Source organism: Falco biarmicus, chromosome 18 (genome assembly GCF_023638135.1).
Source record: "Falco biarmicus isolate bFalBia1 chromosome 18, bFalBia1.pri, whole genome shotgun sequence".
In the NCBI taxonomy this organism is placed as follows: Eukaryota; Metazoa; Chordata; class Aves; order Falconiformes; family Falconidae; genus Falco; species Falco biarmicus.
Genome location: NC_079305.1, coordinates 1742800 through 1767376, shown reverse-complemented (window position 1 = coordinate 1767376; position 24577 = coordinate 1742800). Strand labels below are relative to the sequence as shown.

Here is a 24577-nt window from a genome sequence, read left to right as displayed (position 1 = left end):
GGACGGAGCCCGCAGCCAGTCGTCGCGTTCCCCCGCATGCTCGGCACCTTTATCCAAAGGGTTCGCGCTCACTTCTGAAACAGCCATTTTGTTCCTTCCTTCAAGACGCTTTGGGTTCTTTTATTCCCCTTTTCTCCCCCACTGACTAAATCATATTGGACGTTTCACACTGAACACACTGATAGTCTCTAAAATATCAAATGCTTTATCCCTAGGAGCCCCCTAGGAGTTGCTTTTTTTAATGGATTAACTATGACAGGGACTGCACTCCCACAGTTTTTAAAATATACAATAAGTATATTACATACTTTTAAAGCTATAAATAAGATTTATACACAACCCATGGGGATTTTCCATTAAAACTTCATAAATCACATTGTACATTATCCTTTTTAATCCTCAGCCTTGCAGTGTTAGTCACCAGCAAATATATTTAACCCTGTATAAAATTCATGATAAGCACGTATAAGGAATGTTAATGAGGACTTTTATGCGCTCTGTATATTCTTACCCTAATGCTGATTTTTTTTATTTATTTATTTGTTGTAGTAGCAGCAGTTAAGTCTTGGCCTGGCTTTAGGAATGGAAAACTGGGATGCTCTACCTAGAGTAGGTGCAGCGCGGAGCAGCAGGAGCAGCTTTTCCTGCGTTACCCTCCCAGCTAGAGGGGTCCCCGTCATTTGGCACTAGGAGAAGGCGACTTCCCGATTCCAGCCCTCGTTTGCTCTCGCCCCACTGATTAAGCTCTCCCTTCCTCATGGCTGGCATCGGAAGAGGAGCGCGGATCTGATGAATTGTGCCGTACCGAGCTGCCTTCAGCAATTTGGCCAGTTCAGGATGCGCAACCGTGGAGGCTGCCGCGTTCCCCAGGGGCTGTTCCGTTCACTCCTGTGCCCTTTTCACATTTCGGGAACAGAACACAGAGGAGGCTCTAGGAGGTAGGATCTTGTCTCCTGGACCACTGCAGTGAAAAGCTCTGCTGCATCCGTGTCCACGTCCGTGTCCTCCTCCGTTTGGTTCTCGTGGCAGGGAGGTGCCAGAGCACAGGGAAGGATGCTCCTACCCCTAACACCTTCAACACGTCGCGGATTCCCCAAAGTGGGATTTTATTTTTTTTTTTTTTTTTTTTGTGCTGTTACCGAGAAAGTGCGACGGTGTAAGAACCAACCTGTACTTGGGATTTGCAGTTTATATAGGTGCTTGGCAGTTGAAAGCTTCAAAGGGCTTCGTTAGAGGAGGATTCGTTAAGACGCAGCTGTTTGTACGTGGGGTGGGATTTTTTTAGCTCGCATATGTGGGTTTTCCTCTCTTAACTAGAAGTTGAAGGAGATGTGTTTATTCCCATCATATATACACATAATTTAAAAATTCACAGCAATTTCACTAAGAGAAAACTGGAATTGCCTGTGCCCTGGTGTCAGCTTCAGCAGACGAACCGAAAGCAATGGATCCTGACGAAGTGCTCTAGGAGATCTGTGGTTATCTCTGTGATGATGGAGATGTTAAGTGAACCTGGGGTTTGTCTTTTTAGCAGCTGAGCAGGCGTGTCTTGCCATTACTGGCAGAAAACAGAGCGATCGAGCTTCCCCTCCGGACGGTGGATCCCCTGGGAAGGGACCTACCTGTCCTTATTTTAAAAGGTCTTCAGGGCTTGGTCCTGCTTGCGCCATCATCTCTTACGCTCTGCCTGCTCGCCCACCCTTCCCACCCCACGCGCTGCCCTTTCTCAGCAGCCCGATTTCTCCATAAATCCTTCTGTTCTCTCTGCAAAACACCCTTGCAGTGATCTACAAAAATCCACTGCACCTTCTGCCTCCTGCTCCCTCCCCAGCTGCGGGACAGCACCTGGGTCGTCGCTGTCACCGCTGGAATCCCCAGGTGAGCGAGGAAAACTTCGCACCCAACTTTGCACCGCTCAGGTTTCGGGCGCTGAGGCAACCTGAGCTGGGATCTGCGCTCCAGCCACCCGAGCTGGCTCTGACTCCGGAGCCGGGACAGGGATAGCAGCGCATCCAGAGGCAAGGTCGTCGCTGGAGCGCTTGGCCCCTCCGTGCCTCCCACACCAGGCTCGGAGCAGCCTAGCTGAGGTGCTGGCACGCTCTAGGTGCAGCACAGCTAAACTTGCTCAGGCAGAGGGTGAGGAGCAGTATTCAGACCCTGTGGGGCTTTGCTGCTGAGAACTGCTGTGGTATTGCAACCCCTGAGCCTCCCCCAGAACCCTAAAGCCCGGCCAGAATTGTGAAATCTTTTCCTTCCCGCAGACCACGGCTCTTTTCCACGAGGACAATGGTGGCAATGCTTCTGCAGCTGGAGCTGGTGGCTCCAGGGTCTTTTTTTTTTTTTTGGGGGGGGTGGGGGTTGACCTTTTCATGCATCAGCAAAGGGGATGGAGCCGTGGTGAGAATCTTGGTGCGAGTGATGGTGGAGCAGCTCACTGGCTGCATCTGCCTGGAACGCTGACAACACATTTTTTCCAGCGTGTTGTTACCTCGTACTTCTCAGCCCAACTCTCCGTTGGTTGCTTGTAGCGGTTGCCTCCTCTTTCCATCCATTTAGGCTGCAAGCCCTGCAAAGCCAGGGCCAGCTCTTCCCGCGTGGAAGAGCAGAAGGGAAGGATGCGTGCCGTCGTGGTCTTCCCGTGGAACCCTGATCACCTGCAACGTGATATACGAGCAAACGCGTCGCTCCAGTGTGTTTGGTGGTGTTCGGGAGGATGCTACACGGAAAATAACGACAATATTCCCAGACACCAGGATGCTTTTAAAACACTGGAACATGCAGTGCAGCTGCCTCCCCACCAGGAGCCACTGGCAATCTGACTTAATTAACAAATCCCTTCATGTTTTACAGCAGGGATGTTGTTTTGTGGAAAAGCATCGTCCTTGGCGCTGGGAGGAGCGGTGCCTCAGCACCGCGGAGACAAGCAGCAAATCTGGATTTTGCTTCCGAGGCTTTTAGGAACAAGCAGCTCTGATTAGCTTGTTGCCGGCCCAGCCAAAAGAGCAATTCCTCAGGCTTGGAAAGCTCCATGACGGAGGCAGGGTTGTGGTTTTACAGGTGCGTCGGAGGACGGGCAATGGTTTTGTAACCGAGCGTGGCAGCCCAGACGCCGCGGTGATGGGCGGGGGGGGGATCCTGCCCTGGGGTGGGCGCGCATCGCTCCCCGGGGCTGGGTGGCAGCTCCTGGTGTGGCTGGTGCTGTCAGGAAAGATTGTCACCATCTGGTCCCGTCAATGAGTGCTTTTCTCACCACATGCAAATGAGATGGAGGCGGTAACGATAAAGTTCAGTCGGAACTAAAGAGCAGAAGGGTGCTGGTGGGGACCGTGCCGAAACCTGCCCAAGCCCACCCATCTAAAGATGAGGTGCGGTCCCGAGATGAAGGAAAGGGCAGAGTTGTGGGGTGGCGGGGTTTTTTAGTTGAAAGAGAGGAACGAAGGTAAGAATAGAACCAGTTTGTGCCTGTGTTTGGGTTGGAGCTCTGACGTACCAATGTGCAGTGCTGGTTTGGTCAGTGTGGCATGGGCTGGGGGCAGGGAGCCAAAACTACAGCGTGAGCAGCTCCTCGCGGGTGTCTGGGGGTGCTGCCGGCGTAGGTGAGGGGTGGGATTCCAGTGCAGTGGGGGAGACGGCAGAGAAAATGAGAAGGTGATACTGGGAGGTGTTGGCCCCTCGTGAGGTGCCAGGGGCTGCCTGTGCAATCACGGCTTCGCGGGTTTGGCGGTTGCGTCCTACAGTTTGAGATGTTGGGAGGGCATGATCCCACGCTGCTGAGCAGAAACTCCACTCAGCTGGGTCAGCTCTGCCTGCAAGCGCCTTGTTCTGATCCCTGGGAAACTCTCCCCATCTACAGAGCGACCTGAGATTCCCGACGTCGCATCGCGATTGGCATGGCCTCAGCGTGTTGGACCAGGGAGGGAAGGGAATTATCGTTTGTTTCGTAGATCTTGCACACAGGGAAGTCCAGCGCTAATTAAAGAGGGACAATCATCGCAAGGCTACGCAATGGTACCCGACTTGGGGTTTCGGTTGCCTTGGTGAAGGGAGGGGGCACCAGTTTGCCCGCTCTTTTCTTTCCCACAGTCCACGAATAAATATACCTGAAACATATAAACTTGCGTAAGATGGAAAAGAACGGATCCGCATCAAAGTGTTCTGTTAAGCAAGATCGGTGTCTTCCACCCATTGTAAAGATCAGGAGGACGGAGGTATGTCCATCGTGGATTTTTAGTTTACCCTATGGAAAAGTGTATGTACCGTACACAAACCACGGGAGTATTGCCCCCACTTAAAGGGCATAGAGCAAAAACGTTTGGGTTTGTCCACTGCCATCCCAAAGGTCAGAAAACTCGGGAGTGAGCGTAATATTTGACTGTGCTGGGCAAGGAGTTGCCCTTCGGGATCTGATGCGGGAAACTAATATGGCTAATGAAGGACTTAGAGGGCTAATAAGCCCTAAATCAGGCTCCCCAGCCTTTTAATTACGCTGCGTAATTATTGGAGATTTGCCATCATCTTTTTAATCTGATTGATTAGTAGGCAGCTTAGCCAATCTACATAGCGACCTATTTACACTTCGCTGGTGATTGACTATCAGTTGAATAATTAGGGCGGTGTGGGCTAAGCAGAATAAAACATCGGTCGCTTGTTTGTATGAAGCACTTTTATCACGTGTGTCAAACCTCAGCAGAGGTGAAGGTGGGTTTCTTGCTTTTAGGAGGTCGGGAGGTGGTCTCTGTCAACCCAGGCTCTTCAAAGAGAGTCCGAGACACCCAAAGTACCCACAGAAGGGGCGAGATGCTGGAGAAAGAGGCAGCCGGCGTCCCAGACAAGGGAAATAGAGCTGAGGGAAGCCCAAAAGCCTGGGCAGGGTGGGGGGAGGGGAGAAGGATGGGGCTGCCTGGCTGTGGGGCTGCTGCCACGCCGGTGAAGGTACCGGTGGTGCAAAGGGTGGAACTGCTGCTCCTCCGGCTTCTCTGTCTTCTCCTCACCTCGCTCCGTGCCTGCTGCTGAGCCGCTGGAGCCCCTGCCTGCCAGCCTGGTGCAGAACTGGGGTTTAACCGGCCTTTAGGCCAGTCCTCATCCCCCTAAGGCGAGGAGCTGGACTTGGTGATCCTTGTGAATCCCTTCCAGCCTGAGATACTCCGTGATGTTGGGGGTGCGGGAGCTTGTCCGTGCTGCTGGGGGGGGGGGGGGAGCCTCTGCCGAGCATCCTGCTGCTCCACGGAGGTGGCGGAGGGTCCCGGTGGATCCCTCTGCTGCTCTTAGCCCACGGCACGTGCGTGGCTCAGAAACAACCTGGAAATTACCCTGGAAATAAATTACCCTTTACTCTTTCCAACGACCAGGTTTTCCTACTTTTTTTTTTTTACACAAACGGACACGCAGTTTGGAAGAATCCAGAGCAGGTATTGAATGAACCCGCTTTTCTCTGATCCTGAGCGCTGCGAGGAGGGACCGCTTTTGTTGTTATACGAAAATCCAAATGTGTTATTAGATGCAAAGCCCGTTACAGACCTGTATCTTCTAGCAGCAGAGCTCACTACAACTGATGCCTGATCCTTGGCTGATACCCGCTTTGATACTTGTGAATTCATTTGAGCTGGGCTGCTCCGAGCAGATCTGGCCCATCTTTTTTAATGGCACTGCCTGATTTCTTATTTCTGTATATATTGGATTCAGCTTTGGCATCACCTGTGTTTAAACCTGTTACGTGAGCTCTTTAGGGATCGTGAGAGAGCAGCACGTTGTGATCAAAGAGATTAGGATTTTGATCCCTTCTCCACCTGTATCCCTCTTTGAACAAAGTGTGCCGAGGTGATTACATCTTGGAAAATATTTTTGTGCTGAATAATTCAGTCGAAGCGGGACGTATTCTGGGTGCAGTTTGCTGAGCTCTCTGCACCGCTTGGATCCTGGTGGGGCTGGAATAACGCTTTGGGGCTTTGCAGGGGGGTGGAATTCAGCCTCACTACTGCTAGGAGCAGCTTCGTTGCATGAGCGCGTTGCACTTTTCTGCAGGGGGTTAGTTACTCCCATCGTCCTCAGTCGCTGGAGGAGCTGGAAGCCTCGGCACAAGCTCTGTCGTTCCCAGCCTGGGAAAGCACTCGGCGTTATTTTTGACTACCCATCACACAACCTATTCTGGAGCAAAAACTTCAGCAGCGCGCCTATGTTTTAAAACATTGCCGCTGTGCATATGCACAGACGCCGTTTGAAAATTCCCCTCCCCGAGACATTTTTGGCAGCGAAAAGCCGACGGCAGAAACGTTTGTAGGCAGCAAAACACAAGATGTGAGCAGGCAGGCAGGGCTGCAATGTTACCCGTGGCAGTGAGAAAGGAGGAAAAGTTATTTTGGTGTTATCTCCTCAGCTCTGCCCGTCTCCAGGCTCTCCCTCTTGCTTTCCGAGCCTTTCTGTTGTGTTTTCCCCCGCGGCTGAGTATCGGTGGTGGTCCCAGTCCCAGGACCAGCCTTCCCAACTGGCCGTTCCCTCTAAACGCAGCGCTCTGTATACGTAGATTTACTAGCAGCAGTAAGACCGAGGGTTTGATGTAGATCACGGTCATTTTAACTACTCTTTCAGGATGCTTTGGGGTTTTTTTTTTTGCTCGGAGCTGGTCTTCTGCCATTTATTAGGGTGCGGATCCTCTGATAATTGTGTGCTGAGCCCCTGGATAAGGGATGGAGCAAGGCAGCGGTGCCCGGACCCGCAGAGCTAACGATCAAGCAAGGCATCGTTTTCTTTTTCAAGCGTGGTTTGGGGTTGTGGTTCTGGTCCCCGGCTCAGTCCCTGGGTTTCACAGCACTTTGGATAACAGGTAAGACTCGAGGCTCTCTATTCAGACAGAACCCAAATTCTAAATAAATAAAATAGGTCCCCGTAATGAAAATGCCTGTCAAATGTCAGCCAAAATTATTAGGGGTTTTTAATGTCTCTATTATAAACCTTGGATATAAGAGGTTGTAGCAGAACTGCTGACAGGCTCTTAACTGCAGTGGCACAAGAACAACAGTATAATATAGTGTGACAGAGAAATAGATTTTTCCATGTACAGGATGTGTATGTTGGTAGAATAGGTTGGACCAAAATTACCACACAAAATTGATTAGATCATCATGTAATGAGAATCATAATTTTAGCGGTGGCTTTTTGACATGATCTTGACAACATAATTAACCTGGGAGATGTTGAGGCAATGAAAATAGAAAAGAAACCTATGTAATTATTGGCAATAAAATGTAAAAAATGTTGCAGAATAATAAAAAGCTTAATCTTTTGCCTTTCTAGCATATTATCGTAATTGCACCTTTTAGACCGTTGCCCCGAATCCCATTGCTGTCCTAAATTTGAAACCTTTTTTTGAAGAATCATATTCTGTATATTGCTCTGCATGTTCAGAATTGCAGGCGGGCTAATCAGTGGATTTTTACCACGCCTAGTTAAATTACACAGCTGTTTGGAGAATTAAGTAATGTGTATTATTAAGGAAAAGGTGAAATTAGGTAAGCAATGCTCAGTGAAGAGGAAATTATATTACTCATAACTGATGCTCTTAATGGAAATGTGTCCGTAAAGTTGCAGTACGACTCAAATTACCGCTTTTGGCAGCTGAAATATGTAGCTTTTAATTACCCTGATTTAAGTGAGATAAGGGATTCACGTATGTTACGTTTTTATTATTGTTGTTTATCTCTGCTCAACATTGTAATTTTATTGAGTATCTTCATAAACCTGCCTTCTGGCTGAATAAATACGTATTAATTCTCTCTCAACATACTATACACAGGGTGTTTGATCTACGGAGGGGTGAGTGAGTAATTCTCCCAAATGCCTGTTTTCTCCATCCTTCCCTCCGTGCGTGTGTTTTCTCCTCTGGGACAGCTTTGGGCACGGGAGGGACTCCACGGGGACGGATTCTGCTTCTCTGCCCGTCCTGTGCTCTCTAGTCACGGACACCGGTACGGAGGAGGGAATTTACCATCTCCTCCGCCGGGTTTACCCAACTCTGAGGGCAAAGACCGCAGCATCTTTGAGGTTGTTAGAGCATGTCACACAATAAGACCCAACTTCTTGTTACTGGTGGGCTTGTTGAGTAAAAATCAGTGGGTGAAGCGGCATCATGTGATGCTGTTAGCAGATGATGTGCTCTGTCCAGGAAACACCAGCAGATACAGGTCAGTCGGGCAGGATTGTTGCATGGTCCAGGCAAACGTCAGAGTTTGGATTCAGAGAGATTTGGCATCAGGTTCCCAGAGACTTCCCTGAGGCGCCGGACTCTTGCAGCATTTTCCGCTCTCAGGTGTGGAGTAAACGGGGCAACGTCTGCTAAAGCCGGTGCTGAGCACTACCACAGATGAGCCCCATCTCCTCTGTCTGTGGAAAAGAGAATTTCAATCCTGCAGATCCCTCCCTTGGCAGGGGCCAGAGCCGCCGGGCTCCCCCTTAAACCCACAGCCCCGTCCTACTGAGGAACCCAGCGGTGGTTCCCTGGAGTAAGGATGGTGACCCTTCCTCCTCGGCTTGCCAGGTCAAAGTAGAGCCTTCAACAGCCACGAGGAGCTTGGATGACGTGAGGCTGGATCAGCGAGGTCGTTGCAAGGTGGATCTCCTGAGCTGGTCCCTTCTAGATCCTTCTGATGTACATGCCAGGTTAAAGAGGGTCTTCCTCCCTTTCAAGTGGCACCCCAGCTACCCCGTGTTCTCAGTGGCCTTTGGGGAAGGGGGGAGGAAAGCCTGACGCAGTTCGGGTTGGCGTTTGACAGGGTGTGAAATGTTTAACCTGTAAGAACAGCCAGGTGTCCGCAGACCTCACCAGCCACAGAGTTGTAACCCAAACTTCATCAGCCTGGAAAGTGCTGCTAGCACAATACATGCCACCTCCTCAGCCTATAAATAATTGCGGATGACTGGGCCAGCTACTTTTTAATCATGAGCACGGGGTGAGGTTAACCCCTGCATGGAGGAGCCAGCGTAAGGGCGACTTGCACAACAGGGTTTGCGGGTCACTCGCGCCCCGGTCCATGGCGCAGCATCAGGATGCTCCGAATTGCCCTTTTCACGCCTCTCGCTGCCCCCTGGCTGGCCACCCCAGCTCCCCACTGTGGGGTTCCACCAAGGCTCACCAAGTGCCCAGGAGGACCAGGAACATCCGTTCGGCTGATGCTGAGTGGAAAAGTCACCGCTGCCCGGTAGGAGTGTGCAGGCAGGAGGGGTGGTTCTGCCCCAGGACCAGGGGGTACGGTCTCAGGACCGGGGGTACGGCCCCAGGACCGGGGTATGGCCCCAGGACCCAAGGGCACGGCCCCAGGACCAGGGTACAGCCTCAGGACCAGGGGTGCTGCCCCAGCACCGGGGGGGGTACGGCCCCAGGACTGGGGGGTACGGTCTCAGGACCAGGGGTGCGGCCCCAGGACCAGGGTACGGCCTCAGGACCGGGGGTATGGCCCCAGTAGCACTTCTGCTAACGAGCTGCTCCGTGCAATTGGTGTGGGTTGTGGCAATCAGGGAGGAGGATGCGGGGGCAAAGTGATTAAACCTGTGATTAACACTAATGACTGACTAAAACAGTGTGCATATCTACTTTATGCATATATTTTCTTTAACCATCTCATCGCTTCCCACACTCCGCTGCCGCGAAAAGGTGGTTGTTCAGCTTGAGAACCATTGGTGGAAAAGGCTGATGGGCGCCCAGAGGTTTTTGGAGCATCTCACACAGTAAGACCCAACTTCTCGCTCCTGTTGGGCTGGTGGAATAAAAATCAGTGGGTGAAGAGGCATCGTGTGATGCCGTTAGCAGATGATGTGCTTTGTGTAGGAAATATCAGGAATTGTTGGCTTTTAAGGGAGTGAAAGTGGGAGAAGAAGTTGAAGCTGCTGGGAAACAGGCTGGTCTGTGCATCCTTCCATTTTCCCGTGAAGGATCCGGCCTTTCTCCTTTTCTTCCAGCATTCATGGTATGAATCCAGAAGGAAAAGCGCGTCTTTTCCTTTCAATTTTAAGGAAAGCTGTTCCATTTCATGTCTAGTCTCCTTCTAGCACAGCGGGGAGAAGTAAGCCAGGGTGGGGGGTGGAGGACAAGCAGGATCAATCCCGCAGCCTCAGCAAGGGGACGGGATGAAGGATGCAATTCCTTAGGCTGCTTCTGCAGTTGTGCGGGTCCGGGCTCTCGTGCTGGGATGTGGCCTCTGCACCTTTTGCAGCAGCAGCGGGAGTAAGAGGCGCCTGGGGAGCTGGAAACGGAACTTGAAGTTTGAGTTTTAGCAGGAATGATAAGATGAGGGGGTGGAGGGGAGGCATCGCAGAGCCGCTCGTTATATACTGACACGGTACCTGATCTTACCATCAAAAATGTGGTTACGGAGAGAAGGATTTAATATACATCTGCGAGAGATATACACATATATGCATTTACACGTGTATGAATACGTGCATAACTTTTGGGTGGGTGAGCTGCGTATATTATTATTAGGGGGAGTGATCTATAAATATGTTTTGTAGTCTATCCGCACACATTTTGCAATCCATAAATTAGATTTTCAGTGATGTGCAATACAGCTGAATATTCGAGATAAATACAACTTTCAAGCAATGATTTCTAAATCAAAACGAAGCGTTTAAAATTTGCTGGCAGCTTTTATAAATCAGTGACCCAAGATGTAAAACCCCAGGCACTGGGATGTGTGTATTTTTAATTTCACCTTGTAAATCACGGTGGTAGGATGCGAGAGAAGGGGAGAAAGACTGTGTTTCTTCAATGTTTATTTGTAGAGGTGCCCTGTGCAGAGCAACACAAGGAGAAAGGCTGCATCGGTCCTTCAGCTGAGCTACAGTTTAAGTAGAAAAAGCTTTGCAGCGTGGCTGTGATGCCTAAACCTTCTGGGTTTACTTTTTCTGTTCCGTTCCCAGCTTGCAAATACGTTTTGATAGTGGTTCAACAAACCAGCGTTTTCATATTTGAGAAGGGAAATGTTCCCAAGATCCCAGGTTTGGCTCACCCATGGAGAGGAGCGCAGCCTTGGCTCCCCGTTCCCCCAGTTAGGGCGGTGGAGACGCAGCTTTCCCTGGGATCCGGGGATTCGTGGGGCAGGAGGGATGGTTTGGTGAAAAAGCAATCGTTTGTACGCTGGTTTGGGATTAGCACAACGGTTTAGGTGTACACCTCGAGCGCCCGTGGGCCACAGGAGGTCTCAAAACCAAAAAAATGGTCCGGCGCGTGGAGTTTCTCTCTCATCCAGAAGATAAACGGCCCGGCTGGCATCACACGTTAATTTTTCCATGGCAAAATTCGTTGATTCCACCAGCATTAAGTGGAAGTGGGATTGAGGTACAACTCAACACCCTCCAGCTTCTGCAGGCAGTATTGCAAATTAGCGTTTAGCGGTTTAAACAGCTGAGATGCACAACTGAAAGACAAATCAGTGTCGCTATTATTTAATTGAGCAAATAGATGCCGTGGCCGGCTTTGGGAAAACTGGGAGGAAATTCTTCTGGTGTAACCGATATTTAGTCACAGAATATGGAACTCAGGCTTCAGCTGAATCGTAGCAAGGCTCTGTTACGAAATAGTTACTATGTATTTCTGAAAGGCAGTGTAACTAGATGTACACTGAGATTGGCAGCTGCCCGCCTTGCATATGTTAGGGAAAATTCCAAAGGTTTGGAGGTTCATTTCAGATATTCAAGTTTGTCCTTGGCTTATTTGAAGTGTGAGAATTTTTTGCGGTGTGTAAAACTGAGCTGTAAATTTACCCGAAGACAGATTTTATCAGAAGATGCTGCAGTTTCCACCTCTTCCCTCGTTCGGCACTAATTGGCAGGAAGAAATGACCAAAGATGAAAAGAAGAAACTTTTCACAAAAGTCTGGTTTGGTTTTGGTTTGGCTGATGAGCCTGGGAATGGATTCGTTTAACTTGGCCTCAGTATGAGCAACTCCACAGCATGTCACGCTGGGGGGGCTAATAAATCCTTTTTATCCTAAATTCTGTTAATTTAGCACGAGGCAGAGTCCAGCTGACTTTGGGCAGGGCCTTTTGTCTTGAAATATGTTGGGCTCAGTTATCCATGGCTGAGAAAAGCAGAGGTGGGACGGTACCAGCCCGTTACACCACTTTGTACCGTGCATTTATTTTCACGTGCCCGGCTCCACGGAGGAGTAGCGGTTCAGGTTGCCTCCTGGAAAGATGCAGATTTCCAGAACGTTCGTGGAATTAGGAAAGCGAAGGCTCTTTGAAGCACAGGGGGGGCTTAACCAGAGCTTCGGAGTGGCCGCTGCTGAGGTGGGATGCGGGCAAAGCATCCCCGAATGCGGCGGGTGGCGGGGAAAGCGTGCGTCCCGCTCTGCCTGCGGCTCCTTGTAGTGCTGTGCCGCCGCTCGGACAGGGCTGGGGGGACCCTCAGACCCGATCCAGCCCTTTCAAGAGCCCCCTAAAGCGCTGAACTTCCAGTGAGCGTGGCTGCTGCGAGGGAGGGCAGTCATATCACCGCTCAGCGTTATCTCTCCTGATTTTGAGCAAATCCACCCTGCGATGCGGGATATCCAGATGGTGCCTTTGACACCTCCTCTTCACCAGCTCGGGTGTATCTTAGCACGTCCTCCCCGGCTTTGACAGGACTCAAACCCTGTTTTCTCTGTGTTGAGGTCTTCCCAGTGCAGATAGATGGGTGAGATATGCTTTGAAAGGCCAAAAGATGGCAATTAGTGCTATTTAAAATTCATGACCTAGGTGATTAAGCGGAGCAAAGCAGGCAACAGGAGAGGGCGAAAAATACCTGCTTCGTAAATAATCAGGTTGCTTAATTATGGGTTTAACCATAAATATATATATTATTTATATACATAACCAAATATATTATTTTATTATATATATATATATACACATAACAAAAAATAAATGGGTTTAACCATCTCTGATTAAATATTTATGTTTATATATGTGTATATGTGTGTGTGTGTATATATATATATATAAAAAAAAAAAAAATCAAGAGGCAGATAAAGGTCAAGGTGGAAAACGAGGGGAATTACAGTGTTTGTAGCAGCTGGTAGTCCGCATGCATTAGGGGGCTACTGAAGGATACTGGAAAACTGAGAAATGACATTTCTTGCTGGTTCGAGGTGCTGGCATTACTGTGACGAGCAACATTGTTCGGGTTACGGAATCCTCACAGTCGCGTTCCCTGGTGGCTGTGCCCTTGGCCATGCTCTTGGAGCAGCGATGCCCTGCGAGAGCGAGCGCTGAGCAGACCCTGGGGTGGAGGCAGTATTGAGGAGCTGGCGATGATGGATCACAGCTTCCATCGCCTACACTAGTGGGAATCCAGCGTCTAGAAAGATCGCGTGCTTGCTTTCAGGTCCCGAGAGGGTATCCACGGGAGAAACGGAGATTCAGTTTTCTGTTTCCAAAGCTTTCCTCAAATTCTTTCTTTTACCCAAGACAATTTTGTCATCTGAAACGTTCCTGCTGAGAGCCTCCTAGCCTCCTTTGTTTCAGGGTGAATTCAAACGAGACTAAATTACAGAGGGAAGAACTGGAAACCTCAGTCAGGGCCAGCTCCTGGAGAGGAGCATCGTCACTAAATGTCGCTCGCTCTGTCCCAGCTTGGGTAGCAAGGGGAGCTGCTCGCTGGCCCCGAGGAGCACGGCACGGTGCATTTTATAACACGTGCTGGGATGTGTATAAAAAGTTTGTGCAGCGAACTAGCCTTTGTGAGGCCAGAGGAGCATCCTGCAGCCAGATACACGAGCAGTGTGCATTGAATTGACACAAAGGCAGAGCTGGAGATTTCAGATTCTCCCTGTGCATTCCTGGGAGTGCTTACTGCTGTCATCTTGAAGAAAACAACACCCAAGCAATTCCAGGAGGCAGGAATCCTGTGTTCACCACCTCCCTGTGGCTCTGCAGGTGTTGCACAGCAAGCAGGCTGCTCCACGGTGCCTGCGGATGCTCCGATAAATCTGGAAGGTTCTGCCTGGTCGTTTCCCACGGGCTGTTCCTCGCCCCTGCGTGCAGCCCTCGGTCCCTGCCGAGCTCCCGCAGGAGCAGGTGGGGCCACTTGTTGGGAAAATCTCGTGCCAGCCTTGTCACCCTCAGCTGCAAAGCATCCGACAGCGTTACCGGCTCTGAATCCTCACGAAGCTGGAAGCAGGTGTGCTAAACCAGGAGGGAGCAGGGGTAGAGAAATGGTGCCTTTGTCCTGGTTTTTTGAGGCTTTAAGGTAAACTTAAATCATGTGTTCAGACCCTCCTCTGAAGACTTAGAGGCTGTCATTTCTTTAAAAAGAAAAAGGCCGGGGGGGGGGGGGGGGCGGGGGAATCTTCTGCAGTGCTTTCTTAGGCACCAAAGCACGGCTGTATGGAATCGGCGAGGCAGCTGCTGGATTTTAGGAGGTCTCAGGAGGCAATCAAGAATAGCATGGTGGCCTTTGCCCCCAGCTAGTTCACTACATCTTCAGAATGCCTGCCACCGGGGCTGAAATTGTGCCGCAACTTAGAAAGTCTCTCTCAGGGGTCCGTTCCTGATGCATTCGCTTGTCCTTTGTCCTTGGCTAAAAGTGCACCATTGACGTTTCCTCTCTCCGACAAAGAAATAGCATATTAGGAAGAAAGAGTTGCAAAAGCAGTTAATCAAGATGAGGGTCAGCTGCAAGGGCCGGGTAGGAGGGAGAGCCCCGTTGTAAGCGCTGGCCTAGGCCACAGCTCCGCGAGCACTGCGGAGGGGCAGCCAGCGAACGTGCAGCCGGAGTGGGCGCTTGGTGCAGCTGGAGCAGGCACTTGGTGCAACCGCAATGCATGCTTAGTGCAGCGGGAGTGGGCGCTTGGTGCAGTGGGGGTCGGTGCTTGGTGCATGCATGCTTGGTGCAGTGGGAGTGGGCGCTTGGCGCGGCTGGAATGCGTGCTTGGTGCAGCGGGAGTGGGCGCTTGGTGCAGCCGGAATGGGTGCTTGGTGCAGTGGGAGTGTGCGCTTGGTGCAGTGGGAGCTGGCATTCGGCACAGCCAGAGTATGCGCTTGGTGCAGCCGGAATGGGTGCTTGGTGCAGCTCTAATGCATGTTTGGTGCAGTGGGAGCGGGTGCTTGGTGCAGACTGAATGGGTGCTTGGTGCAGCGGGAGCGGGTGCTTGGTGCATGCATGCTTGGTGCAGCTGGAACACGTGTTTGGCGCAGCGAGAGTGGGTGCTTGGCGCAGCTGGAATGCGTGCTTGGTGCAGCGGGAGTGGTCGCTTGGTGCAGTGGGGGTCGGTGCTTGGTGCATGCATGCTTGGCGCAGCTGGAGTGGGCGCTTGGCGCAGCTGGAGTGGGCACTTGGCACAGCTGGAATGGGTGCTTGATGCAGCGGGAGTGGGCACTTGGCGCAGCTGGAGTGGGCGCTTGGCACAGCTGGAATGGGTGCTTGGTGCAGCGGGAGTGGGCGCTTGGTGCAGCCAGAATGGGTGCTTGGTGCAGTGGGAGTGTGCGCTTGGCGCAGCTGGAGTGGGCACTTGGCACAGCTGGAATGGGCGCTTGGTGCAGCGGGAGTGGGCGCTTGGTGCAGTGGGGGTCGGTGCTTGGTGCAGCGGGAGTGGGCGCTTGGTGCAGCCGGAATGGGTGCTTGGTGCAGTGGGAGTGTGCGCTTGGTGCAGTGGGAGCTGGCATTCGGCACAGCCGGAGTATGCGCTTGGTGCAGCCGGAATGGGTGCTTGGTGCAGCTCTAATGCATGTTTGGTGCAGTGGGAGCGGGTGCTTGGTGCAGACTGAATGGGTGCTTGGTGCAGCGGGAGCGGGTGCTTGGTGCAGCAGGAGCGGGTGCTTGGTGCAGCGGGAGCGGGTGCTTGGTGCATGCATGCTTGGTGCAGCTGGAACACGTGTTTGGCGCAGCGGGAGCGGGCGCCCGGTGCAGCAGGAGCAGCCAGAGGCCAGGGTGCTGGGCGGCTCCCAGAGCGAGGTGCAGGAGCAGGGCTGGGAGCCCCTCTGAGGACACCCCCGCATGCTCCGCGGTGGCGGTGACACCGGCATGGGCTGGTGCCAGCTGCCCCTCCCCACCAGGACCCTCGCTGCGGGCTGCAGGAGGAGCCCCAGGCATGGGGCTGGGGGCGAGCAGAGCTGCCCGCGCTGGGGCTGGCAGGGGCCGGGACCCCCACCCCGCGGAGGGGCTGCTCTGTCGCGTCGGGGAGCCGCAGGAGACCAGCAGGCTGCGTGTGTGGGAGATGGTGGGCAGAGCTCCCAGACCCCGCGCCACCAGGCTGGCCCGCAGCCCCCGCGGTGCTGGAGGTGCCATGGGCAGAATTGGTGCTCAGCCAGTGGGGAAACGGAGACTCCCCTTGGGATGACGTGAAGCTCGTGACTTCTGGCGCTGAAACCTTCGGGTGTGACCGTGCAGGTGGCCAAATTCTGGCGGAGGTGGCCCGGAAAGGTCTTGCAGGTCTCCATGAGAGGTTCTGCCGAGTCTCCATCCTTGGAGATGCTGAGATCCCAACGGAACAGGCTCGTGAGCAGCCTGCTTGGAGCAGGACTAGGCCGTCCCACCTCAGCCACGGACATCGGCCACCGCGGTGCTGCGGGGCTCGGTGCCCTCGGGTGGTTATTGGCGCTCAGAACCCCTTTGTGCGTTATATTTAGCGCATTTCGATTATCTGAGCCGGGTTGACCTGCTCTGCTAAAAGAGTCCAGGCATTGAGGGGAGAGGAAATGCTTTTTATCAGCTTAATTTCGGTAATAAATTTCCCGTGATTTTTTTTTTTTTTTTTTGCTTGCTGCTTTTAGGGTGGGGGCTCGGTTGGAAATAGAGGTTGGCTTTGAATTGCAAGTAACGCTAGTCTTTTGTGGATTTTGTTTTTCATACAGATTGCAAAGAAGGAAGGAAGAAAGAAATGCATCTGGGCTTATATCCAATTGGATTACTGTCAACCACATCCAGCTGAGAAGGGACAAGACAGATGCATTGATGGTCACCGAAATGAGATGGAACAAAAGACGACAACCTGAGCGGGGAAGAAAAGGTACTCTTTTTAAGAGGGCTCCGTTTTGATGGCACATTATTCTGGTCTTTCAGAGCTTCCTGCACACCCCTGTATGCCAAGTAATCCCCCCTCCTTTTTTTTTTTTTTTTTCATTTCTTTTTTTTTTTTTCCCCCCTCCTTTTTGCCTCAAGGACCTTCCTTTTTTTAATTTTTTTTTTAATTAAAATTGAACCGCACTCCTTTCTTCTCAGCTGTCCTTCATCCACTAGCAACGTGGCACATTTTTAGACCTTTCTAACCTGCCAAAGCCTGCTGCTCGACCCCTTTTCATGATCTGGAAGATGCAAAGCCCTGGAACCCAGGGGATTTTTGGTTCCATTGAAGAAAAGGCCTCTTGGTTGTCTTTTGGTTGCTTCCATTTGTCTGTTACGTCGCGTTTTCTGTATGCACTTTGCTTTTGGGTATTTTTTCTGCCATTGTACAATCTGAGCTCACATCCTAGAGGGAAACTGTAGTTTTTCCGCTCCACGAGTCACCAACCCCACGCAATTTTGGCTGTTGCTGACTTAGCTGCCTGTGCTGGTGGAGCTGGTTCAATGTGGTGTTGAGGGGCCTCGTGGAGCCCCAGCCCCCCCGTACGGCGGTCGGTTCAGTCATTTCCATCCAGGCAATCACAACTATTTTGGTACCTAATTTCTATCATGGTGGCAGGAACTAGTTGACTAAACACCTTGAGGATCTGCCAGGTGCCCTTCCTTGTTTTCCTGTCCAGATCTTCCGAAAGAGCCTGCTTTCTGGGATGAGATACACTCCCGATTCCTCTCTCTATCCATTCCTATTTCTGTCCGTCCATCAACCAACAACCCGTCACGGTGCAACAAAAGCACATCTCCAAAGCACACAAACTGCAATGCATTGGTCTGGGCATCCCGTTAGCTCTGGTGGGATGTCCCTTGGGTTTGAGTGGGTGATGCAAACACCAAAGCACTCCAGTCCACAGGGGTCCGCGCGGAAATTTGTCTCCTGTGGTTTTAACCAAGTTGGATGGTTTATTAGTTTTTGCCTTGATTTACCTAATTTTCTGTAATGGAGAAACCGATGTCTGCCTGATTAAAATTCAGTATTTTATTTATGGAAGTTTCCCTACTGAAAGGTGCTGTACAGAAGTGTAAACTATTATTATTATTTCCCTAAAGCGTGTTGTCCATAACTCACAGCAAATACAGTTTATGAAACATGTTAGCTATGCAGTTTTCATTTTTCAATCTTATTTATTAATGCCTTTTCAGAGCACTTTAGATAAGTATTTGGAAACCTAGTTACAGGAAAGTCGTATTTTGCACATTTCACTTTAACTGGGAAGAACATTGTTTTCTGATTTTAATCATAAAAATGAAATGCTCCTAATAGAGCGGAGAAACCCAATTTCCTCAAGAAGCATTTGCAGGCTGATCTGGCTCAGATATTCCTGCAATCACAGGAGAGTAATATCTTGGGCATGAGAAAATGTTCTGCGGTCTACCTGAAACAAATATAGCTGTACTGGACAATTATGGGTTTAGCATCATTGGCTTTTGACTAGATGGCGAAGATACTCTTTCCTGTCCATTGTCAATTATTAACCTTCACAGCTACGGTGCTTTTTAATTGGGGGTGTAAGGTGTGCGTCAGATGGAGCACAGCGAAAGGAGGCAGCTGGAAAAACACCCCGCCGAGAGCGCCGCAGCACGTACGAGGTTTCATGGTGATCCGCTGCCTTGGTGCAGTGTTTGCACCTTGCTCCTTCTCCTCCTCCTCCTCCTCCTGGTTATTCCCCCCATGAGCAGCCTGGTGGCTCAGAGGGGACGAACCGTGTACGTGTTTGTGAGAGTTGAAACTCGGTGATGAACGTGGGACCAAGTCCCACCGTTGCAGTCCATCGCCAGGACCGCTCCTCCATAGCAAGTAAACCCCGCTGGGTGCGGAGGGGTTACCTCTCTGGGTTCAGCTCCATCCGAGCGTGAGGAAGAACTTCTGTGGGGGTGGCTCCGCGTGGGGTGGGGCTGCCCAGGGAGGCGGTGGGGTCTCCTTCTACCGGAGACATCCCAACCCGCCTGGACTGCTGGAGGAGAGCCTGCGTCGGCGGGGGCTGGGCGGTCCCCAGAGGGACCCCAGAGGAAATTTTACACTTATTATAAATAGAGTTGACTGGAAACAATTTCTTAAGTCTTTATCCACTCGACATGCCCAGTTCTTTCTTGACTGACTAGAAACCCGTGATAAAACTCACTATCCAAGATACTTTCTCTTGAATTTGAGTACTATTTCCGTGAATGAGCTTACTGGCCCTTACCTCTACAACATTTTGACTCAGGCTAACATCTGATGCCTTTAAAAGCATCTTTACAGTATCTCCCTCACTAGCAGTTAATGAAAGAAAATTCAAAAATTTGAGACAAAAAAGTAAACATAAAAAAAGTTTTGACCCCATCCTACACATAATGCTTTAAATATGCTTTCTTGCTCTTCTGTGTGCATCATTCATTATTGACGAACAGAAGCACTACAACTTTGAAAAGAAAATTTAAGTAAGTCTCTAAACGTAGTAAGCTAGAAAAACCTGGCATTCGCAATCCAGCAGAAGTGCCGAGGCCAGAATTTCTTGGAGCGATCGGCTGGGGGAGGCAAGAGGCGCTGGAATGAAGAAATACCGACTGCTGGGGTTTCCTCCGGGATTGAATCCTGTGGTTCTCCATCGCGCTTGGGATTCCTGCCCTCGCGTTACTCAGCTGGGATCATCCTGCGCTCGTCAGCGCAGCGATGCTGATTTACACCAGCCGTCGTCTGGACCCTTTGTGTAGAAAAACACCCCGTGACAGAGGGGGACGCTCTGTGACCGGGGGTCGGGCACAAGAGCATCAGCATCTCGTGCGTTTGGTGGCTTTAGGCTGAGGTGCCGTGATGCCATTCATTGTGTTTCTTTGATTTTTTTTTTTTTTTATTTCGTCTCTCTAAAATAGGAGGGTTTATGGTTAAGGTATTTTAGGTTTAAGGGGTTTTTAGGTTTAAGGTATTTTAGGTTTAAGGGGTTTTTTAGGATTTTTAGGGATTTTACGTTTAAGGGGGTTTAGGTTTAAGGGGGTTAAAGGGTTTTTAACATTTTTAGGGTTAAAGGGGTTTTAGGGTTAAGGGGTTTTTAGGGTTAAAGGGGTTTTAGGGTTAAGGGGTTTTAGGGTTAAGGGGTTTTAGGGTTAAAGGGGTTTTAGGGTTAAAGGGGTTTTAGGGTTAAAGGGGTTTTAGGGTTAAAGGGGTTTTAGGGTTAAAGGTTTTTAGCGGTTTTAGGGTTAAAGGGGTTCTAGGGTTAAAGGTTTTTAGCGGTTTTAGGGTTAAAGGGGTTCTAGGGTTAAAGGTTTTTAGCGGTTTTAGGGTTAAAGGGGTTCTAGGGTTAAAGGTTTTTAGCAGTTTTAGGGTTAAAGGGTTTTGGATTTAAGGGATTTTAGGGGGGGGGTTTTTAGGGTTTTAAGTGCTAAGAGTTTTGTAGTTTTTTAGGGTATTTAGGGTTTTTAGTGTTAAGGGGGTTTAGGGTTATGAGTTTTCACGGTTAAGGGGTTTCAGGGTTTTGATGCTTAATATAAAGTCACGATAATAATCTCTGACCACAATGTTTATACCCGTAATAAACTCGCCGCTGCGTTAACTCAGAGTTAACCTTGTTTTACTGGGTATTGCCAGGTCAACCAGACACAGGTATGAGGTATGGAGAAGGCACGTGAGCCCCTCGCCGGCTTCAGCAGCGGGTTGTTCAGCTTACGCTTTGTAGGCAACTGAGATTTTTTATTTTTTTTTCCTTTCTCTGGCCCCCCCCCCCCCCCTTCTTCCCCAATCTGGACTAACCATCAGTTGATTTTTCAATATATATGCAAACAAGTCGCAGCCAGCAGCGGTTTCGTGGTCAGTGCTGCCGGAGGTGGTTCGGGGTGGCACGTCCTGAGAGCAGGGGGATCAAACACGGAATTGCGTCGGCATCTTGGAGCTGGAAGTGCCGAGGGATTGGGATGCTTACGGGAGGGCTGGAAGGTGCGTGATGGGAGCAGCAGCGAGCAGGAAGGACTTCAGGCAATGCTTTCAAAAAAATGTGTAACTTTAGGAGCCTTTGACTTTCAATTAAGAGTTCTGGAAGGTTTTCCAACCTGGGATTTTCTTCTGGCAAGGAGAACAAGTTTGCAGGCAGTGAGGTACTCTTGAATTCATCTCAGCTTGACTGCATTTTTCTGTTTCGGTCGTTTTGAGGGGGATGCTGTATCTGGATAACTACCTAATTGCTTGGGAAAACTTCCCACTGATGTGGGAATTGCCTAGAGTTCTTTTTTTTTTTGTTTTCTTTTCTCATCTTGGGAGATTCCGGTTCCTCCGTGTGCATTCCAAGCGCTTCTGTATTGAGGTTCACTCTCGATAAATTTGCCCTGGGTTTGGATGCTTCAGTGTTCCTTTATAACTTCCCATGCTTAATATCATAAAGTCCATAAAGATCGTGTCTCTTCCCAAATGTTCAGCTTCGAAAGTGGCAGCATTTTTTAAATTGCCGGCGTTGGCGAGTTTTTTATTCCTTTGCAGAAGTCTGACCGCAGGGTACTGGGCAGGGTCCATCTGGCTCCGACTTGGGACTTTTTTTTTCCCCCCCCCCCCCCAATATTTTTAGATTCTTTTGGATTCATCACTGGCATTTTCATACTTGGGTCATAAGGTCTTTGAGATGGGAATTGGCTCTTGCCCCTGGTTGGTTTGTAGGCTGCCTACCATGAAGACTTGTTATTGATCAGTCTTAACGCCTTCTTCCAACAAAATTGTTATTACCAATTATGATGATTAGTTCTATACGTGCCTGGGTAACTTTCACCCAAAAAATGGATTATTTCAATCTATCGTTAAGAACCCCGGGGATAAAATAAAACAGTGATTTGTCACTGCAGGGTTTTAGTATTTCCACGTATATTAGCGTACATCTTTTGCAGTAGTCACAGAAATTGTATTTGGCCTCTCCCCCACGCAACTGTGAGTGCTAATGAAGCAAGCATATGTTCAATTATGGGATGGTGTCTTGTTGGAAAACTACACTGAGAAGATGAAATTTGGCTAAAAATAGCACACAGCGTAGTTATTGGTGCGCGTTGAGCGCAGTAAATATTTCTCCTCTGGTTTTAAGGGAACAGAGGCCCAAAGGACAGGCAGGTGCACGGCGTCGGTGCGTGCCGGAGCATGAATTTGGTGCTTGTTATGGGTCCATCACGTGTTGTCCCCTCCTGCCCTCGTAAGCCTGGCTTTACCTGGAACACAGCCATTTCATTTGACTTGAGTTACTGAATTCCGTGTTGGTGCTCCTGTCTCATACTGGGGTTTTTTTCCCTCAAACCTTCCCCATCACACTTTGGTCGCAGTTTGTGTCGGCACCACGTGCGAGTTCCAGCTGTATGCTTCCCTGTCGGTTTTCAGTTCTCTGCCTGAAATGACACAAGTAGCAACAATTAATCTTTAAAATGCTTGCAGGGTATTTGTCTTATTGGGTATGATTAAAAGAAAGCCGTATAATTGACTTGGTGGAATAAAAGCTTGACTCTGCTTATACCCTCGCTCTTCATCGACGGCTCCGGTCGCGTGCGGAGCTCACAGCAAGCCGTCTGAAAATCCGAATACTTGGGGTGCAACTTCAGCGCTAGATAAAATCAGGAGATTGATTTAAAGCAGCTAATAGTTCCTTACTCCGAGGGCGGTGATGTTGTGGCACTTGCTGTCGCGGGAGGTTGCAGAGGCAAGCGGCATTGACGTTCCAACAGGGATTGCATACATCCGTAGACAGCGGGTGCATGGACGGGTGCTGGAAGGGCTGGTTGGTGTGACAGTTCTGGGTGCTGAGGGCGCACGAGGGGCACAGACCAAAGCAGCAGCTTGATTGGGATGTTCTGCCTAAATAGCATCTCTCATCGCGGCTCAGAGGCAGAACTGGACCGCTTGCACTGGACCAGGAGTCGGAGCCCATACGGTGGGTTCTCAGCTTTTACGTCTAGGGTATAGCTCAGTGTAAAGGTTTTGGTGCATCAAATGCATTTAAAAAAAAAACCAAAACCAAAAAAAAAACCAAAAAAAAACTGTGCATAGCAAAACATTGTGGAAAAAACCGTCGTAGAGGCAAATAATCAGTTGAATAAAATTGTATTGTTTTCTGTGGGAGGGGGCAATTTGATTCTAAAGGGAAAATAATGAACCCATATCTCCCCCAACCAACCATTTAAGGTATATGTTATCATCGCTATTATGCTCAGTAAAGTCATCAAAATGACGATTTTCAGATTGTAAAAAAAATGTCATTGTAATGTACAGCACCAGACAGGTGTGAGGCAGGACACACACCACGCAGGGATGACGGCTTCCCGAAAAATAAGAAGGGAAGGGCAGGGCTGGGAAGCTGAAGAAAGGCACTGTTGGGGTGGCAGTCCGGGGAGAAGGGAGCAGGACATATCCTGTAATATTCCAGCCTAGGAATTAGTGGAAACGCCGGGTTCTGCTCTCTGATCACCTCGGAAAGCCCCAAACGCCCAGGCTGTGGGGCAGGGAGCGCTCTGCGTGGTGGCCAGGGCATCCTGCTCGGGAGGGACGACCACTGGTTCCGGCACGTTCTTCACATTATTTTTGTTTTTTCCTGCTTTCTGCTGCTTGACAGCTTACACAAAAGGCTGAGTCATGCTTCCTTGTGCAGCTTTTTGTTCCCTGACAGGATATAAAACCCACCGAATACATCACCGTAAGCCATTAGGGTGAAGCAGTATGGAGATCCTTACGTATCCAGCACCGCTGAGTAACGCAAATTTTCCAGCTGAGCATCACTTGGTGCTACCACACGTGAGATGGAGGATGCTAATTTGACATAATCGTGACTTTTTTTAAGCTCTCTCAGATATTATTTAATAAGCAAGTTGGATCGGTTTTGTCTTTGCCGGTGTTCCAAGCATAATAAAATGGGATAGGTTCTAGGTTTTTTACAGAGGGAGTTATTTACTGTACCATGGTGACATGCATTAAATGTTAACAGACAATATCTTGCAAGATTTACTGTAGGACTCTCGGTGCTTCTCCATTTTGAGCTATTGAGTAAAAATGAGAATTATTGCTAGGTATGATGAACAGCAACAGTATCTTGTGATAAGTTTGGCCATAACTCAACATTTACGGCAGGTCACCACTGCAATGATAATGCAAAGGAAATTAATCTCTGGCCCTGGTTAAATGAATGCAAGCATGAAAAGGCTAGCACGGAGCTGCCTAGCACGCAGACGGGATCAGCCATTAATAAACGTATTTAGAAAGAGATTCTGTAGTCAATAAATGCTGTACGCATCATCTTCGGCTCAGGTGTGAGCAGAAGGTGCAGAATGTAACTCCTGCCTAAGACCCCAGGGGTCTAATCGGGGGGGGGGGGGGAATCACACAATCCATGGAGAGGATGGAGAAGGCTCCTAAGTCACGTGAAGTCTTCGCTTTATATGAAGCAAAGCCACGGAAATCTGTAGTAAATCCCCGTAGCAAGAAATTGTCAGCTTAAGCAATGAAGTCAACGTGGTGGAGGAATTAAGAGCTGGGGAGTTACTTGTAGGCATCTAGACAGGGAT

At 49.9% G+C, this 24577-nt stretch overlaps 1 long non-coding RNA gene across 1 annotated transcript in view; it reads left to right on the top strand.

Annotated features, from left to right (window-relative positions):
- The window catches only part of LOC130160533 (uncharacterized), a 226374-nt gene that overhangs the window by 131525 nt on the left and 70272 nt on the right, over positions 1–24577 (top strand). The window contains exon 4 of the long non-coding RNA XR_008826019.1: positions 16822–16976. This is a non-coding gene — a long non-coding RNA (uncharacterized LOC130160533). The remainder of the gene's footprint in view (positions 1–16821; positions 16977–24577) is intronic.